The sequence below is a fragment of the Artemia franciscana genome, chromosome 19, assembly GCF_032884065.1.
Source record: "Artemia franciscana chromosome 19, ASM3288406v1, whole genome shotgun sequence".
Classification (NCBI taxonomy): Eukaryota; Metazoa; Arthropoda; class Branchiopoda; order Anostraca; family Artemiidae; genus Artemia; species Artemia franciscana.
This window is the reverse complement of record NC_088881.1, coordinates 15,578,866-15,595,498: the sequence shown is the minus strand read 5'-3', so window position 1 is coordinate 15,595,498 and position 16,633 is coordinate 15,578,866. Positions and strand designations below refer to the sequence as shown.

General features: G+C 35.5%; 1 long non-coding RNA gene across 2 annotated transcripts; it reads right to left on the bottom strand.

Annotated features, from left to right (window-relative positions):
- Positions 1 to 2,542: 2,542 nt before the first annotated feature.
- LOC136039041 (uncharacterized) lies at positions 2,543 to 16,083 on the bottom strand. 2 transcript variants are annotated; one of them, XR_010620358.1, is made up of 3 exons: positions 16,041 to 16,083; positions 10,434 to 10,545; positions 2,543 to 3,054 (listed from the first exon to the last, which is right to left on the bottom strand). It is a non-coding gene; the product is annotated as an uncharacterized LOC136039041 (long non-coding RNA). The 2 variants fall into 2 exon arrangements; XR_010620357.1 differs by having other exon boundaries at positions 15,975 to 16,081.
- Positions 16,084 to 16,633: the final 550 nt, after the last annotated feature.

Below are 16,633 nucleotides of genomic sequence, written 5' to 3'. Positions count from 1 at the left end.
AGAAGAAAGAAAAACGTACTGCATGCCTTTGCGTTGATCGAAGAAGATGAATACAGACCCATTCCCGGTGTGAAATTTCAAGCTGCCAGACAAAATAGAGATAGTTTTACCAAATTTTGGAAATCAGCTATTATTTACGATTAGGAAAAGTCCTCCCCCTCCCCTACTCCAATCAAATCTTTCTGCACCCGTAAAAATTAGATACCGATTTTTCGTCCAAAAATGCAACTTCTACTCAAAAAAGCAATATACACTCAATATTGGAGTTTTTACCAATGGAGAAACCATATCGTCAGGCTCGAACCCATTACCTCAAGATTTCTGACCTGATGTTCTTCCAACTGAGCTAGCCGCGCTTATTAATGGTCTTATACATTTGACGCATATAAATCAGAAGATTTTCTCTAGAGTAACAGTTCCTTATCAATTACATAAAAATGAAAATTTCTACTAAAAATAAGTGACACGATGTGGCACCTCGGTTTTGAGATTTTTTTTTTAAGACAACAACACAAAAACGGTCAAATGTGATGATATTTTTAGGCCTCTTATACAGGCACGTGCACAGGTTTTTTTATATGGGAGGGGTCAATATCCAATTTGATAGTTTGAATAAGAAATGCCCAGAAACTAGAGGTATTTTAATATTTCAGCTCGGGCCTCAAGGCCCCCTCCCTGCTCTTGCACACTTGTGCTTTTTTTTCTCCTCATATGTTTCGTCTGCTGTGCGCTCTTCTGAAATAACGCTAAAAAAAAGATATAATATACTCGTGCTTTGAGCTTTCTGTAACAGTGTTAATCTAGTAAAACTGTGATTCATTGAAACCCATTGATTTTTTTTTTTTTTCAATCCATCATTTCAACTAATTTATAACCAGTAAAAATTTCATAATCGTAAAATTTTATGAATTTGTATCAGAATATTGTTGAACTCGTATACAGAAATAAGTAGGTTTTTCTCCAAAATAATTATAGCTTTGCTATATCATTTGAAAACGTCATAGATAATAAATTGTCTGAATATTGGTCTAATTATGAAACATCTGTAAGATTTTGTCTTTTCAGCCCAAAAGAAACCAATCCTGTAGCTTCGTCAATCCCACACACAGAGAAGAGGATCTTTTTAAGCAAAAAACCTTACAATCTCGAGACTGGAAGTTCTATCAATGTTGGAAGAGTGACATTCGTCCATACACTAAATGCAAATGGCTGCTAAAACTCATTTAATTGACTACTAGCTCACGGAATTTCCTGCGTAAATGAGAATTACTTTTTAAAATGACAAGAAGTGTTTCAATCATCGAGGTCCCCTTTTAAAGACTATCGGTATTTCACATCATAATTACCCCCCTTGCCCCAGCAAAAAAACAATCTTCCATGTCATTGGTAGGCTGCATTTTTCAACCGGCACTTTTTCTTTTTTTTTGTATTGAATTAATCTAAGTTGGTGTCTGAGCTATTCGCATTTCAGGTATCAATTCGGTCCTGTAAATCGCATCACAGTCGCATTGGGATAATAGTCCAGTGTTGCCATTTTACAGTAGATCTAGGTCTATCCAGTCAATGGCTCTGCAATCCATTTTTTCGCTTATATTTGAAAAAAAAATTGTTTTTTAACTTTTTCATGTTTATTCTTAACGTAAATTTGGTTACTGGTTCCCCAATAAATGAGAAGGGATGTCCTCGTTTGTAAGAGCTATCCCTTTATTTTCAACGCAAAATTGACATTTTCGCTTTATTGGTCTGAATGACACTTCGTCTAAGTGCTGTCAGTATAAACCTATAATAACAAATAGACAAAATAAAATGAGGCTCTAATCACCACGTCACGCCTTACCCGAAGGTAGAAAGTGCCGAATAAAAAGTATAAAGACGAGGCGGATCAGTGCTATCATGTTAAAAGGTGACTTTTTTTCAAATTTTAGATTTGTAACTGTAACTCTCTGTTTAAGGACTTACGAGTATAGCGATTCCGATGTTTACTTTTTTTTTTAGCAGAAGCTATTTCGAGCTGTTCCACGCTACTTCTCCAATTATTGAAAAATTCAATAATTGAATTTATATTCGCAAAAATCATTTTGCGAATATAAAATTGTATTAGGTTAAATCCGGATGATAGTAATAATTTGGAAATAAGTATCAAATACGAAATTTTTATCACTAGAAATTTTCCTCAAAACTAATTCCCTATTGTTCTTACTATGGGCCGTGGTTCGTTCTTTACTAGGTTTTAACTATTGCTGCAACCATTGTAAATATAGAGCCACTCATAGGTCAAATTGAATTAAGTTCATTTTTACGTTTTTCTATTTATCTTTCTGAGAAGAAGGAGTAGAAACTGTCCCATGAAAAATTTTCACTCCAGATATCTTCCTGACAATGGGCCTTTGTATTTCCTGAGTTTCATCTCAGTTTGGCAAGTAATTATTTTATTTATCAGTTTGGCATTGTATATATAATAATATTTCAAGATTTTAAATATTGCAACCTAAATATTAATCTAATTAAACTAGCAAAAAGAATAAGAAGAACTATTGGAATATCGTAATGCCCTAAGCATAGTAATAAAACCAAGCATTAAAAGGTAAAATAAATTAAGTTAATTTACAATGGTGGCTGAAATATACCATAAATAAAGTCTACTTCCGCTAAAAGAATAAACATAAAAATCTGTTTAATTGCCTACTAAAATAACTTCCTTCTTCTTAAAGAAGGAAACAGATACAATGGACTTTTTTATGCATGAAATGATTTTCAGCTAGTTTACCTTCTTTTTGTCTTAATGGAACGTGGTTAAACATATCTTAAAATGTGGGCCACCGATTTACCATTCCAAAAAAAATTTGAACACTCGTATTATACATTCATTTAAGAAATGGAAGGACAAAATAACTTAAAGAAACGCATATACGGGGGAGGGGTAACTTATTAGTCTGTGATTGCTGTGAGATCATGCGTCTTCTTCTGTCAACACTCTTCTCCTCGACTTGCTCCGCCCTAGGCCGTATGCTTGTAGGGAGGGGTGCTGGACCCCTCGAAATTTTTGTCCGACTCCTAAAAACGTAACAGAAATGAATATAAGCAAATTTTTGATGTGTTTTTAAAGTTTATTTTTTCAGCCCCCCCCCCCTAAAAAAGAATCCTGCATACAACCCTGGTTGTATTGTTCCATATCGATGGAATTTTCAAACGCTTCGATACTGAACGATGAAGCTGTCGCTTCTCTTAGGGAATCCCACAAGCTAACGACTCGATTGGTGAAAAACAAATTTGGGATTCTTGTTTTGATTAAATAAAATAACAAGTTTTTTTCAAATGAAAGTAAGGAGCAACATTAAAACTTAAAACGAACAGAAATTACTCCGTATATGGAAGGGACTTTTCTTCCTCAATGCCTCGCTCTTTACGCTAAAGTTTGACTCTTTCTCTTAACTCTATTTTTAAAACAGTAAGAAACTTTAGCGTAAAGAGCGGGGCGTTGAGGAGGAAAAGCCCTTTCATATACGGAGTAATTTCTGTTCGTTTTAAGTTTTAATGTTGCTCCTTCCTTTCATTTAAAAAACACTAGTTTTTTTTATTTAATTTCTGGACGTTTTTGAATTAATGCAGGTTCTGAATTTGGCTGTTCGGATATGAATGATTAAAAGAAAATTTACACATTAATTTTACTTTTTAAACTAATAATAATCTTATAATAACTTAAGCCTGATTTTTGTTCTGCTTGTTTAAGAATAACTCCTGAATCACAAAGGCTGTTTAATTAGAATAATAACCTCCTTTAAAAGTTAAAAAAGAAACTTAGAGTAAGAGCGAGCTATTGAGGAGAGACAATCATTTCACATACGTTAAATTTTTTGTTCGTTTTAAGTTTTAATGTTGCTCCTTACTTTCAGTTGAATTTTTTTTTATTTAATTGCTGATCGTTTTCAATTAATGCCGGGACATCCACCTCCACCTACATGTAAAATTCCTTTTCCCCACGACAAATTTCTCCCACGTAACTTAAATTAGCGATACTTGTGGGACTACTTGTGGGACTATTTTTATGAAAATGAAAGTCACAAGTTTAGCAATTCTCAAATGACTAAATGAATGTTTAAAAAAGCTCTTTAAAAGGTGTACGTAATAATTTATGTTCGTTTTAAGTTTTAATGTTATTTCTTAAATCAGTTTGAAAAAAAGTTTTTTTTTTTTTTTTTTTTTAACAACAACCACAAGCCGAAGACATACAATATCTTTGGTTTGTTATCACATAAAAATCATAGGTATGAAGCTGCTTAAGGTAAAATTAAATACTAAGATTGGCTGGAAAATAACACAAACAAATTATTGCTTATATCGGCCATTATTTAACAAAATTCAAACTTGCATAAAGAGCAATGTATTGAGGAAGGGGGTGAACTTCCTCATATAAATATTATGAGAGGGTTCACCCCTTCTACAGTACCTCGCTCTTTACGTTAAAATCCGAATCTTGCTCTAATTCTTTAAGAATGAGCCCTGAATCACAAAGACCGTTTAATTAGAATAAATAGCTCTTTCGAAATTACTAAAACTATTGGAGTCCAGAGAGAGGTATTGACGAGGGGGTGAACCCCCTCCTATGTGTAATAATTTTTGTTAGTTTTAAATTTAATTTTACTCCTTACTTTCAGTTGGAAAAGCTTGTTTTTATTTAATTTCTGATTGTTTCTTAAATAATGCTACGAAATCCAGCGCCCCCTTTATGAAAATTCTCTTCCCCCATGAAAATTCCTCCATGGAAAGATTCTCCCACGTAAACCTCTCCCTAGATCCTCCCCCAAACAGAAAGCCCCTGAAAACGTATGTATATTTTCCAATAACCAATACTAGGCTATATGTAAGCAATGGACAAAGTTCATAACTTGCAGCCCTTCCTCCAGGGACTGTGGGGGATTAAATCGTCCTCAAAGACATTATATATTTTCACAATGCTGAAAAAAGGCTATCTCAAAATTTTGATCCAGTGAAATTGGGAAAAATGAGCTTGGGAGGGGGCCTAGTTGCCCTCCAGTTTTTTGGTCACTTAAAAGCGCACTATAACCTTTAATTTCTATTCGAATGAGCCCTCTCGCCACTTTCTAGGACTACTGGGTCGATACAATCACGCCTGAGAAAAAGACAAATAAACAAAAATGCTTCCGTGATGTTTCTTGTGTCAAAAAGTACAAAATTCCACATTTGTGGAGATAGGAGCTTGAAACTTCTACAGTAGAGAATCTGATGGTGTCATTTTGATTAAAATTCTATGCCTTTTAGAGGGTGTTCCCCCTTTTTTTGAAAATAAGGCACATTTTCTCGGGCTCGTAACTTTTGATGGGTAGGACCTAACTTAATGAAACTTATATATTCAAAATCAGCATAAAAATCCAATTCTTTTGATGTATCTATTGGTATCAAAATTCGGTTACAGTTTCGGTTACTATTGAGCCGGGTCACTCCTTACTTGCAGTTCGTTACGACGAATTGTTTAACACAATAGACAAATGCAATAGACGCTGAAACCTCAAATATTGATTATGTTGGCTTCTGAAAAAAACATTTGCAAGCCTTCATTCAACCGGCTTTAGGATTAGCCCAATCTTATTCTGAGCCAGATATTTTAGATTTTTTTTTTCATGAGTAATGTCGGATGTAGAGACGTCAAACAGATTCACAATGGTCAACAGTGATCTAGAAAAGGGTCAAGTTCGGGTTGATTTCAGGTTCATTTATTTTTCAATCATATTTACGTAATATAGTAAATATACGAATATCTGACAGAGAGACAAGCTCGTTTTGCATAGATAAAACAACTATAGTAATAAATTAAAAAAATCATAGACAATCAATTAAAGAAAGAGAATAAAAGACATAATATTAATTATTCACCCGTCACAGCAGACACCCCACCCGACGATAAAAAAAATCCGTTTTGTTTTCAACCAGCAATGGGACAACAAGATTGCTTAACGTTCATTCGCAAGCTTTGTTACGATTCTGACGTTGCTTCAAAATAAAATGTTCTAGTATGTCACCAAAATTACCTAAATCTATTGCAGCAGTGATACTGCTCTGATCGGAGCAGTGATCTGATCTTAGTCTTGTATCGGAGCAGTGATACTGACACGGTTATTACTATTAAATAAAAAAAACTAATTTTTTTAGCTGAAAGTAAGGAGCGACATTAAAACTTAAAACGAACAGAAATTACTCCGTATATAAAATGGGTTGTCCCCTCCGCAATCCCTCGCTCTTTGCGCTAAAGCTTTTAATTGTTTTAAAAAGTAGAATTGTGGCAAAGAGTCAAACTTAAGCGTAAAGAGCGAGGGATAGAGAGCGATTTTTGTAGATAGGAGCTTGAAACTTCTACAGTAGGGTTCTCTGATACGCTGAAACTGATGGTGTGATTTTCGTTAAGATTCTATGACTTTTAGGGGGTGTTTCCTCCTATTTTCTTAAATAAGGCAAATTTTCTCAGGCTCGTAACTTTTGATGGGTAAGACCAAACTTGATGAAACTTATATATTTAAAATCAGCATTAAAATGCAATTCTTTTGATGTAACTATTGATATCAAAATTCAATTTTTTAGAGTTTTGGTTACTATTGAGCCGGGTCGCTCCTTACTACAGTTCGTTACCACGAACTGTTTGATTACAAGTAATTTGTAGCTTTTCTAAGGGGCAAGGCAAACTAGCTTGGCTAGTAGCAGCCTTGGAACAGTTACTAATATATTAAAAAACATCTATTTTTTTTATTGTGATTGATCCTCGTACATGATTTGCACACAATAATTGCAGTCGGGTCGTGTATTCACCTCTCACGACAGGCCTGGCAAGAACAAATGAATAATTAAAGGCCTGTACGATTATAGTATAAGGTTTATATAGTTACTAGATCATGAGCTTCGATATATATTTTTCTAACGCGGTGGAGTGGGGGAGAAAAATCTAAGGGAGAATCATGAAAATATCTACAGTGCTTTTCGGCGAGAATTGTGTCTTACTGTTGATGAATGATACAAAGTATTGCTATTTAGGTGTAATGTTGATCTCCTGAGGGGTGAAAGTAAATTCAGGGTATCCCCTCCCTTGCGTTCACCCGAGTATTAGATCCACGGGCATTTACGTACGTAACCAAAAATTTGTAAAGACATAATAAGAACTATTCCTTTCTAAACAAGTACAGTGGATTTTGATAGTTATTAAATAAAAAAAAAACTAATTTTTTTAGCTGAAAGTAAGGAGCGACATTAAAACTTAAAACGAACAGAAATTACTCCGTATATGAAATGAGTTGTCCCCTCCACAATCCCTCGCTCTTTACGCTAAAGCTTTTAATTGTTTTAAAAAGTAGAATTGTGGCAAAGAGTCAAACTTTAGCGTAAAGAGCGAGGGATTGTGGAGGGGACAACTCATTTCATATACGGAGTAATTTCTGTTCGTTTTAAGTTTTAATGTCGCTCCTTACTTTCAGCTAAAAAAATTAGTTTTTTTTTTATTTAATTTCTGAACGTTTTTGAATTAATGCATGTTTGGTTTTGGCTCTCCGCACATAAATTATTAAAATGAAATTTGTATATTAATTCTTTTTTTTGGCTAAATGGCTTTCTCTTAGTTTTGATCAGACGATTTTGAGAAATAAGGGGTGGAGAAGGAGGCCTAGTTGCCCTCCAATTTTTCGGTTACTTAAAAAGGCAACTAGAACTTTTAATTTTTAATGAACGTTTTTATTAGTAAAAAATATACGTAACTTAAGAATTAACTTACGTAACAAACTTTCATAACCTTATATTTTTATTATGTATACGAGGGGGTTTGTACCCTCGTTAATACCTCGCTCTTTACACTAAATCGTAAGTTTTGCCCAATTCTTTAAGAATGACCCCTGAATCAGAAAGGCCGTAGAATAAATAGCTGCAATTACTAAAAATACTTTAGCATAAACAGCAAGGTATTTATCTCCTCCTAAATACCTCGCTCTTTATGCTAAAGTATTTTTAGAACCCCTCATATGCGTAATAATCTCTGTTCGTTTTAAGTTTCAATGCTACTTCTTCCTTTCATTTGAAAAAAACGTTTTCATGTTTATTTTTCATTGTTTTCTTATAGTAATGCTAGAGAATCCTGCGCCCTTGTCATTGAATTTTTCTTCCCCCATGACAGATTCCTCCAAGAAAAGATCCTCCAACATAGCCCACCCCCCTCAGCCCCACCCCCAAACAAAATAAAATCCCCCTAAAAACGTCTGTACACTTCCCAATAACCATTACTATATGTAAACACTGGTCAAAGTTTGTAACTTGCAGCCCCTCCCCCAGGGACTGTGGGGGAGTAAGTCATCCCCAAAGACATAGTTATTATGGTTTTCGACTATGCTGAACAAAATGGCTATCTCAAAATTTTGGTTCGTTGACTTTGGGAAAAAAATGAGCGTGGGAGGGGGCCTAGATGCCCTCCAATTTTTTTGGTCACTTAAAAAGGGCACTAGAACTTTTCATTTCCGTTAGAATGAGCTCTCTTGCGACATTCTAGGACCACTTGGTCGATACGATGACCCCTGGGGAAAAAAAAAAAAAAAAAAACAAAAAAAAAAAACAAACAAATAAACACGCACCCGTGATTTGTCTTCTGGCAAAAAATACAAAATTCCACATTTTTGTAGGTAGGAGCTTGAAACTTCTACAGTAGGGTTCTCTGATACGCTGAATCTGATGGTGTCATTTTCGTTAAGATCCTACCACTTTTAGGGGGTGTTTCCCCCTATTTTCCTAAATAAGGCAAATTTTCTCAGGCTCGTAACTTTTGATGGGTAAGACTAAACTTGATGAAACTTATATATTTAAAATCAGCATTAAAATGCGATTCTTTTGATGTAGCTATTGATATCAAAGTTCATTTTTTTAGAATTTTGGTTACTATTGAGCCGGGTCGCTCCTTACTACAGTTCGTTACCACGAACTGTTTGACAATTTTATATTTCTTGAAAGTTTCCGAATGGCTTTGATGGCAGAGTCAAGCATCTTAGGGTTGAAAGTCATATCTAAAGCTGGTTTTAGCAAATTAGCCATGCCCAAACTAGAGGGGATAAGAACCCAGATTATTTTCTCAAGATGAATGAGGTTATGTACCTGAAAACACCTTTCAAACTTGGTAACACTCGCTTTTCTGGATACTGGATATCCCTGCCCTGAGGAATTGTTTTCTGATTTTAATTTCTATTTTAAACCTGGTGGGTCATATCTAAAGCTGCATTTATCATTTTTGCCATGCCTAAATTAGAGTGGATAAGGACCCCCCCCCCCCAGATTGTTTCTACATGATATGTGAGGTTTTGTACCTGAAAACACCTTTCAAACTTGGTAACACTCCCTTTTCTGGCTACTGGATATCCCTCCCCTGGGTTTTTTTTGTCTGAAATACCTTTAAATAATGTAATTCGAGAAACAAAATAGTATGTGACAATATAAAAACATGCCCGCATAAAAGATTCTTCCAGGGCAGGTAAAACTCAATTTGAGAAGAGAAAGTTCAAGGCGCGGGTACAATTAGTAGTAGTAACAGTAGCAGTATAACGATTTATTGTAAATAAAAGAACAAAAACCAATGACTAGCATACCAGAAGCTAAGCTTGGGAGAACATACGTTCCGAAAACAATGGCAAAAAACATAGGAACGTAATAATAAATAATTTGAATGAATGTAATGAAATGAATTTCTTTTAATTATCATGGAACTGAAGATTAGGGTGAAACTAGGTATGTATCAAATTAAAGATAAATAACAGAACACATAGAAAGCCTTACTTTTTATGACCTGGAATAACGAAATTTTTTTTTTTTTTGTTTTGATAAGAAGTAAAACTAGATATATTGAAAATGAACTTGAGCAATGAATATGACCTAGGCTTTAACCAGAAATCTGCTCAACAACTGAAAGCAAGGGAAGAGCCCTGGTCCCGTGGTCTTCCCTCAAATGAATTCATCGATCCTTGGAACCTCAAAAAGAGTTCCAGATTGGATGCCGCGACAAGTTTTGTTAAACAGAAATCTGACTGAAAAACTTAAGCTTTCTAGCTTCATACTTAATTTTTAACACTTTGTTCAAAGCTTAGTGAAAAAAAAAAGAAAAAAAAACTGCTTTGTGATAAACATATAATTTTCCTCTTCTACTCTTATAATCGTTTATTAAACTAAAAAAAGAAGAATCAACTACTATTTTCGCTCACAAAAATAAAACAAGAAATATTAGCTTAAAGATAATTAAATTTGAGCCGAAAATGAAAGAGAAGCGACAAATCCCCAAGATTAATGTGCTATTTGACGCAAATGGCTTCAACAAACTAGATTCTAGTAAAAAATGGAATATTAGAACTCTCAAGGAAAGACAAAAATAAAGGGTAGAAAAAAAGGATTTTATATTACAAACTTACACAGTCATTAAACACCCCAAGGCTCGAGAGTGACAGGTTGTCTGTAGCCTTTTTGTCGTACCATTTTGCTATACAAATTGATCTTCTTTTACTTTTGCCAGCATTCTAACCTCTAGAAAAATACAAAAAAAAATTAAGAAAGACCGTAATTCTTTTGATGTTCCAGAATAAGCTGAGACATGGCGGAACTCATTTTTTTCCTAGTCTAATGGTCCCGTTTCTTGGCCAGACAAGACACGAGCGTTCTTTTCGAATTATCTGCGTGTTATGTCTCATTCCTACTTAATTTCCCTTTTTACTATGAACGTATTTACGAAGCTTTCCAATTTTATTGTCGGTTGTTCCAACTTCTAATTCCTGTCATTTCACAATAGTTTGTTTGGACATTATGAATGAAGCATGTTCCTGTTTTGAAAGAAAAAGAAAGACGCACTTTAAAAGAAAAAAGCATATGACTTCATTTCAGAAAAGCAGATCGTAGTGAACAAATCTATAGTTTTTACCGAAAAGAAGAGCAAGCTTTTTAGTTAAAATCAATTTATTTTTGCAGCTTAGAAAACAATCGGATATCCCTGAAGAATTAACACTATAGCTTGGGGACGCAGAATCAACTTCTGCCCTTCTCCCTTGACCTTTGCTTAAATCTGCCGCTAAGTTAGACACTATTTCATAGAAGAGAACTTGGATTAATAAGATAGATTGGGAATAAATTACAAAACATGGACCGAAAATCCCCACCAGGCTCCAGTTTATTCAATATCTCTGTCACTCTTACCTGAGGTATGCCCACGCATTAATTTAAAGTTTATTTTTATTATGGTAGTTTTGCTGTTCCACCCTCCAACAACTCTCTGTTCTAAGCTTTCCAATAATTTTGCTTCGGCTGCGGGGGGGGGGGCGCTTATCAATTTTTTTTGGGGGCAGGCATGCATGTGGTATTAGATTTGAAAGAAGTATTCGTAATAGATGCTTTGGCACATATTAAAGGTTATCATCAATTTTTTACCACGTTGCAAACTATTGCCTTTAAAACTTCATTCTAAACTTCATTAAACTATTACTTTTAAAACTTCATTAAGTTATTGCCCTTAAAACTATTGCCTTTAAAACTTCATTCTAAACTTCATTAAGCTATTGCCCTTAAAACTATTGCCTTTAAAACTTCATTCAGGTAAATGCGCGTAAAATTTTGGTTAACAACATTTTAAATATCAAGAGAGGGGCATCACAATTTTAGAAATACCTAGGCTGGATTTGGCCCAAAATCAGTCGAGAACCACTGCATCATTGTTATTGTCTCGTTCGGAAAAGTTCTTGGTTCATAATTGGTCGTGTTCATTTCTAAATGTAGTATCTCAAAGATTATCTAAACAAATTAATTGTCTATCTTTAGAAAAGTTTTCGTAAATTGGCCAATTTTGCTTTTTAAAAGCCCCAAATTAAGATGTTTTAGGACTTTAATAGGGTAAATTTGCTTCTAGCCATGTTGTTTAATGAATACAGGTGAGGCGCCTTCAGCGGATGAAAGAGTGATAAATTAGACACCAATGAATTCTTTTTAGCTCCATATGAGCGTTTTTTCATCCTAATTGCTATTACATAAAGAGACCCCGCTTTTTAGATTGCGACTTCTTTTTCCCATTTCTGGACTGTCTTTCTTCTTCTTCTTCTTTCTGAATCACTTTATATTTTTGAACAAGGGCAGTTTTGTGCTTCAATTCTCCTAGCATGACACCGTCCCAATAGCATATCATAAAGGAAACTTAAGCCTTAAATCCCCCTGTATTTTCAAATGCACTCGGGACCTCGACCAAGAATATCCTCTATTCTGCTACTACTAGCACGTCATCCAAGTTAGGCTGCATGAAGGTGTTAAGAGGGCCAAGGTCTTGACTGTAATGTGTGGTATAGGATGTCTTTGGGAACACTCTTCCTCGATTCTCAAGGTTGCCACTAAAGGTCTGTCTTAGGGATTGCAATCTCCAACTACAAGGGAGAACATTGCAATCCCTAAGGCAAGAAGAAAGTGGACACTGAAGTACGTATCAGGTATGAGTTCCCCCTCCCCTGAAAGGGAAATCATAGTTTTAATTACTTGTGTTCGAAGCTTCATTCTAATTTGGCCGACGGTATAAATAGGGCTAAAAATAGCAGGCGGGAGAATGGTCATCGTCAAAATTATGCTTAGAATAAGGCTTATAACGTTATAAGAGCCAACGGTATAAATAGGGCTTATACCGTTGTCCAACGGTATAATATGGCCAACGGTATAAATAGGGCTGAAAATAGCAAGGGGGGGGGAGAGTGTTTATTATCAAAATTATGTTTGCATAGAATAAGGCTTATATGCAAACAAACAATTTTCCCTTTTAAGCATTCAAATAGTTTTAATATGCATACAAGTCTAAAATATACATATAACAAACATTACAGTCTATGCGTAACCAGTAAAGATAGTTCTAAAGCTCCAACAGCCCCACCCCAAGCCGTGTGGATGCGCTTATGCTTATCAAGATGATTCTAAATATATAATTTTTATTACGCTAGATGTGGGTACCAAAAGTTAAAATAATAGAAGACTTGCATAGCTTGCAAGGAGAAAAGACTTTGAAATTCAGATAAGTTTTGATGAAAAACTAAATAAAAAAATTTAAACTATAACCGAATAGAAATTTTCCCACACGAGATGGGGCTACCCTCTTCTCAATACATTACTCTTCACGCTGAAGTTATTTGCACCTTTAAAGAAGCTTCATATTCTAATTAAACGGCCCCTGTGCTTTAGGAGTCCTTCTTAAGAAATTGGGACAGTAGCCAAACTTTTTTTTTCCTGATTTAATTCCTGATCGTTTTTCAGTATTGCCGGTAAATCTGGCTTACTCTACATGAAACATTCCCTACTCTATCGAGAAGCTCCTCCTTGAAAAGTTCCTCCCACGTAAAATACACCACAGCCCCATAAAAAGCCTTCCAAACAACTCTATCCTCAATGAAAATCCCCTCCCTCCGCTAAATTTCTTCGGAAGATTTAGCCTAAAAAACTCTCCTTAGCATACTTTCATTTGAAAAACACTAAGTTCTAATCATTTTTTCGATTACTCCAGAAGGCCCCCTTTCTGTGGAAATTATTTCCTGGAAATCCAAACACGCTGAAAATTTTCCCTGGACAGTTCCCCAGGAAAATCTCCACATACAAAATTGAGTAGGCAAAGACAAAGTAAGACATATAAACAGAAAATCGTATAGGAATTCTGTCGAGTCCCCCAGTGTAAAATTTCCTCTGGAAAGATCACCCCCGGAAATTTTCCTTTACATGGAATACTATCTCTAAGGAAACCCACCCAAGCAGAAATTCGCCCAAAAATGTATGCATACCTCCTAAACAAATACTATACGTACACAGTATGGCAAGTCTTATAACTTAAACATACCCCCAGAGACTTGGGAGGGGGGGCATTTATTCTAAAGGCATAGTTTTGGGTATTTTCAACTATTCTGAACAAAATCGCTGTCTCATAATTTTGCTCAGACGATTTTGGGGGAAAAGAGCACGTGGGAAGGGGGCTAGTTGCCCTCCCATATTTTTGGTCGCTTATAAAAGGGAACTAGACTTTTTATTTTCCGTTCAAATGATCTTTTTTCAAATATTCTAGGACATCGATGCGATCACCCGTGGGAAAAAAACAACAAACGAACAGAAAAACAAATAAACACGCATCCCTGATCTTTCTTCTGGCAAAAAACAACAAAATTTCACATTTTCACAGATGGGAGCTTGACCCTTCTACAATAGGGTTCTCGAACGTACTGAATCTAGTGGTGTGATTTTCATCAAGATTCCTTGACTTTTAGGGGGTGTTTTCTCCCTTTTTGAACATCAGGCAATGGGTAACATTTAACGAATCCTACATATTTGGAATCAGCATAATAACCCAATTCTTTTGATATGTCTATTGATATCAAAATTCCGTTTTTGGAATTTTGGTTACTATTGAGCCGCGTCGCTCCTCTCTTACAGTTCGTTATCACGAACTGTTTGATTTGAATAAGGGGAAAAGAGGTGTCAATTTAGAGAAGAGGCATTTCCTCCTTATATTTGAAAATTAATTTTTCGGTTTTTTCATTGAAAAGTGGAAAAATAACAAGAATAATTTCTGTGCTTTACAAAAAGTAAAAAAAGCCCCTAACACCCTATATTTTGTTAATTGGCACCACTGGAGGGCTGCAAAAATAGAACATGTTATTTCTCAGCATTTATATTAGGCAGTGTATCCAGTGATTGAATTTGATAGGAAAAATACAAAAAGAAGAGCGGACAAACAGCAGAACTATGTAAGAAAATCCTGGAACTACAAGGGTCAGGTTTGGATCTCCTGTATATATGCGTATATTGTATTTTGTTACCAAAAAAGTATGCTCTTATTTCTATTTATGCTTAGGGGGGGAGTCTGAGACCCTAAAAGTTATTTATTTGTTGTACCTCTTCACAGGGAAACAGATTATGAAAAAGATCCTCCAATTGGCACGTACACAGGGGGGGGGGCCTCCCCCCCCCCCGAAATTTTGTGAAATGTTTAGTTTCCCCATGGTTTCTTGGGATTTCTGGCAAAAGTAGGACATTTATTAATAATCTAGATACAGGTGTGGAGCCCTTTATTTGGATTTTACAGCATGCAATTATCCGGTCAAGTCACTGCCCAATTATTAACACATTTCTGTCTAACTTTTTACCCTCTTTGAAGTAATTAGCGATTGTACTGTTATTATTTTTCGTAAAGAGAGTTTGCTTTCCACAGCAAAATAGAATTATCCTTGATATTAGGGTGTTTATCCCCCCCCCCTTTTCAGGATAAAGTACAACTTTCAATGGATCAATTTTGGAAACTATCATTTTTCATTAAAATCGACGTTTTCGCAATAGAAGAAATACCCCCCACAGCACCCATATTGCACTGTTGACTCTAAAATTTCCATTTCAGTGGGATATAATAGATTAATCACTGGTTCTGAATCGCTATGAACATAACCTGAGCCTAAAACGTACTTTTGAGGCTTCAGTCTTTTCCCCCCATCCGCTACAATACTACAGATTAAAGTTAATCTGTATTTTCTGATGTACGTGCTTTTTGCATTTATTTAGCTACTAAATAAAAAAAGTGCTTCTTTATATCTGCTGTTTCACAGGTTTTGCCCCCCCCCCCAAAAAAAAAAAAAAAATTCTTGCGTACGTGCCTGTCCTCCAATGATTGAAATGGCCGCCGATCCCTAGAAAATTTTTGGGAAAGGTTGCGGAAATGTACAGAAAAATAGTGTATATTGAAAAAAAAATCTTCATCAGAATATCTAAAAAATCTTCCATCTTCCTGAATAAAATGATGTGACCCCTCTTCCCAATAAAATTTGACAGTTTAAAACTGTTAGTCTTATGAACAATCATCCAGGCACCGGGTTGGGGGCAATGTTATTGCTGCCCCCCGAGAATAGAAAGTGCATAGAATATGTGCCGAAAAAAGATTCCTTTACTGATAAAGAAACAAAAACCTTTTTTTTCATTGGTCTCCAAGAAATGTTATTCCCCCCTTCTCCCATGGAAACTTCAAATAATACCCTTTGTCTCGTCCTTTTCGTAAAGCCACCTTCTATTGACGAGGTTGTTTATAAACTGACATTGTACTAATTCTTTAATCTTTAAAGCACTTTGGTCTTGCAATTAAATATTACGCTGTCTAAATTGAGTTGTTTCCGCAATGATAAGAAATTGGATGTAATTTTCCCACGGAACAGAAGCTTTAGATTAGTTTGTGCTCATAATGTCTCTCCTATTTGTGGGACATGTTGTAACAGGTTTTAAACGTCTGAGAATTCTTGCACTGTGGGTCTTCTACCACCCTACCCTCTGTGTGCTACTTGATTTCTAAGAGGTGGTATCTAACTGCCAGAAATCATATACACCAGGTGGCGCGTGCCAAACGCGGCGGGACTGTACCAAGCGTTGAAAGGACTCTGCCACGCATGGCAGAACTGTGCCACGTATGGTGCTTCAGTGTGTACACCAGGTGGTGGAAAGCGGGTGACTCTTTTGACTTCTGTCTCCAAGATTGCGAGTTATCAAAGGCAGACATACGCGCAAGTCTGATCATAGAAGAGGTGGGATCAGTAGATCTTACTAGGTGCTTTAAATATGCCGAAAAATAAGTTTG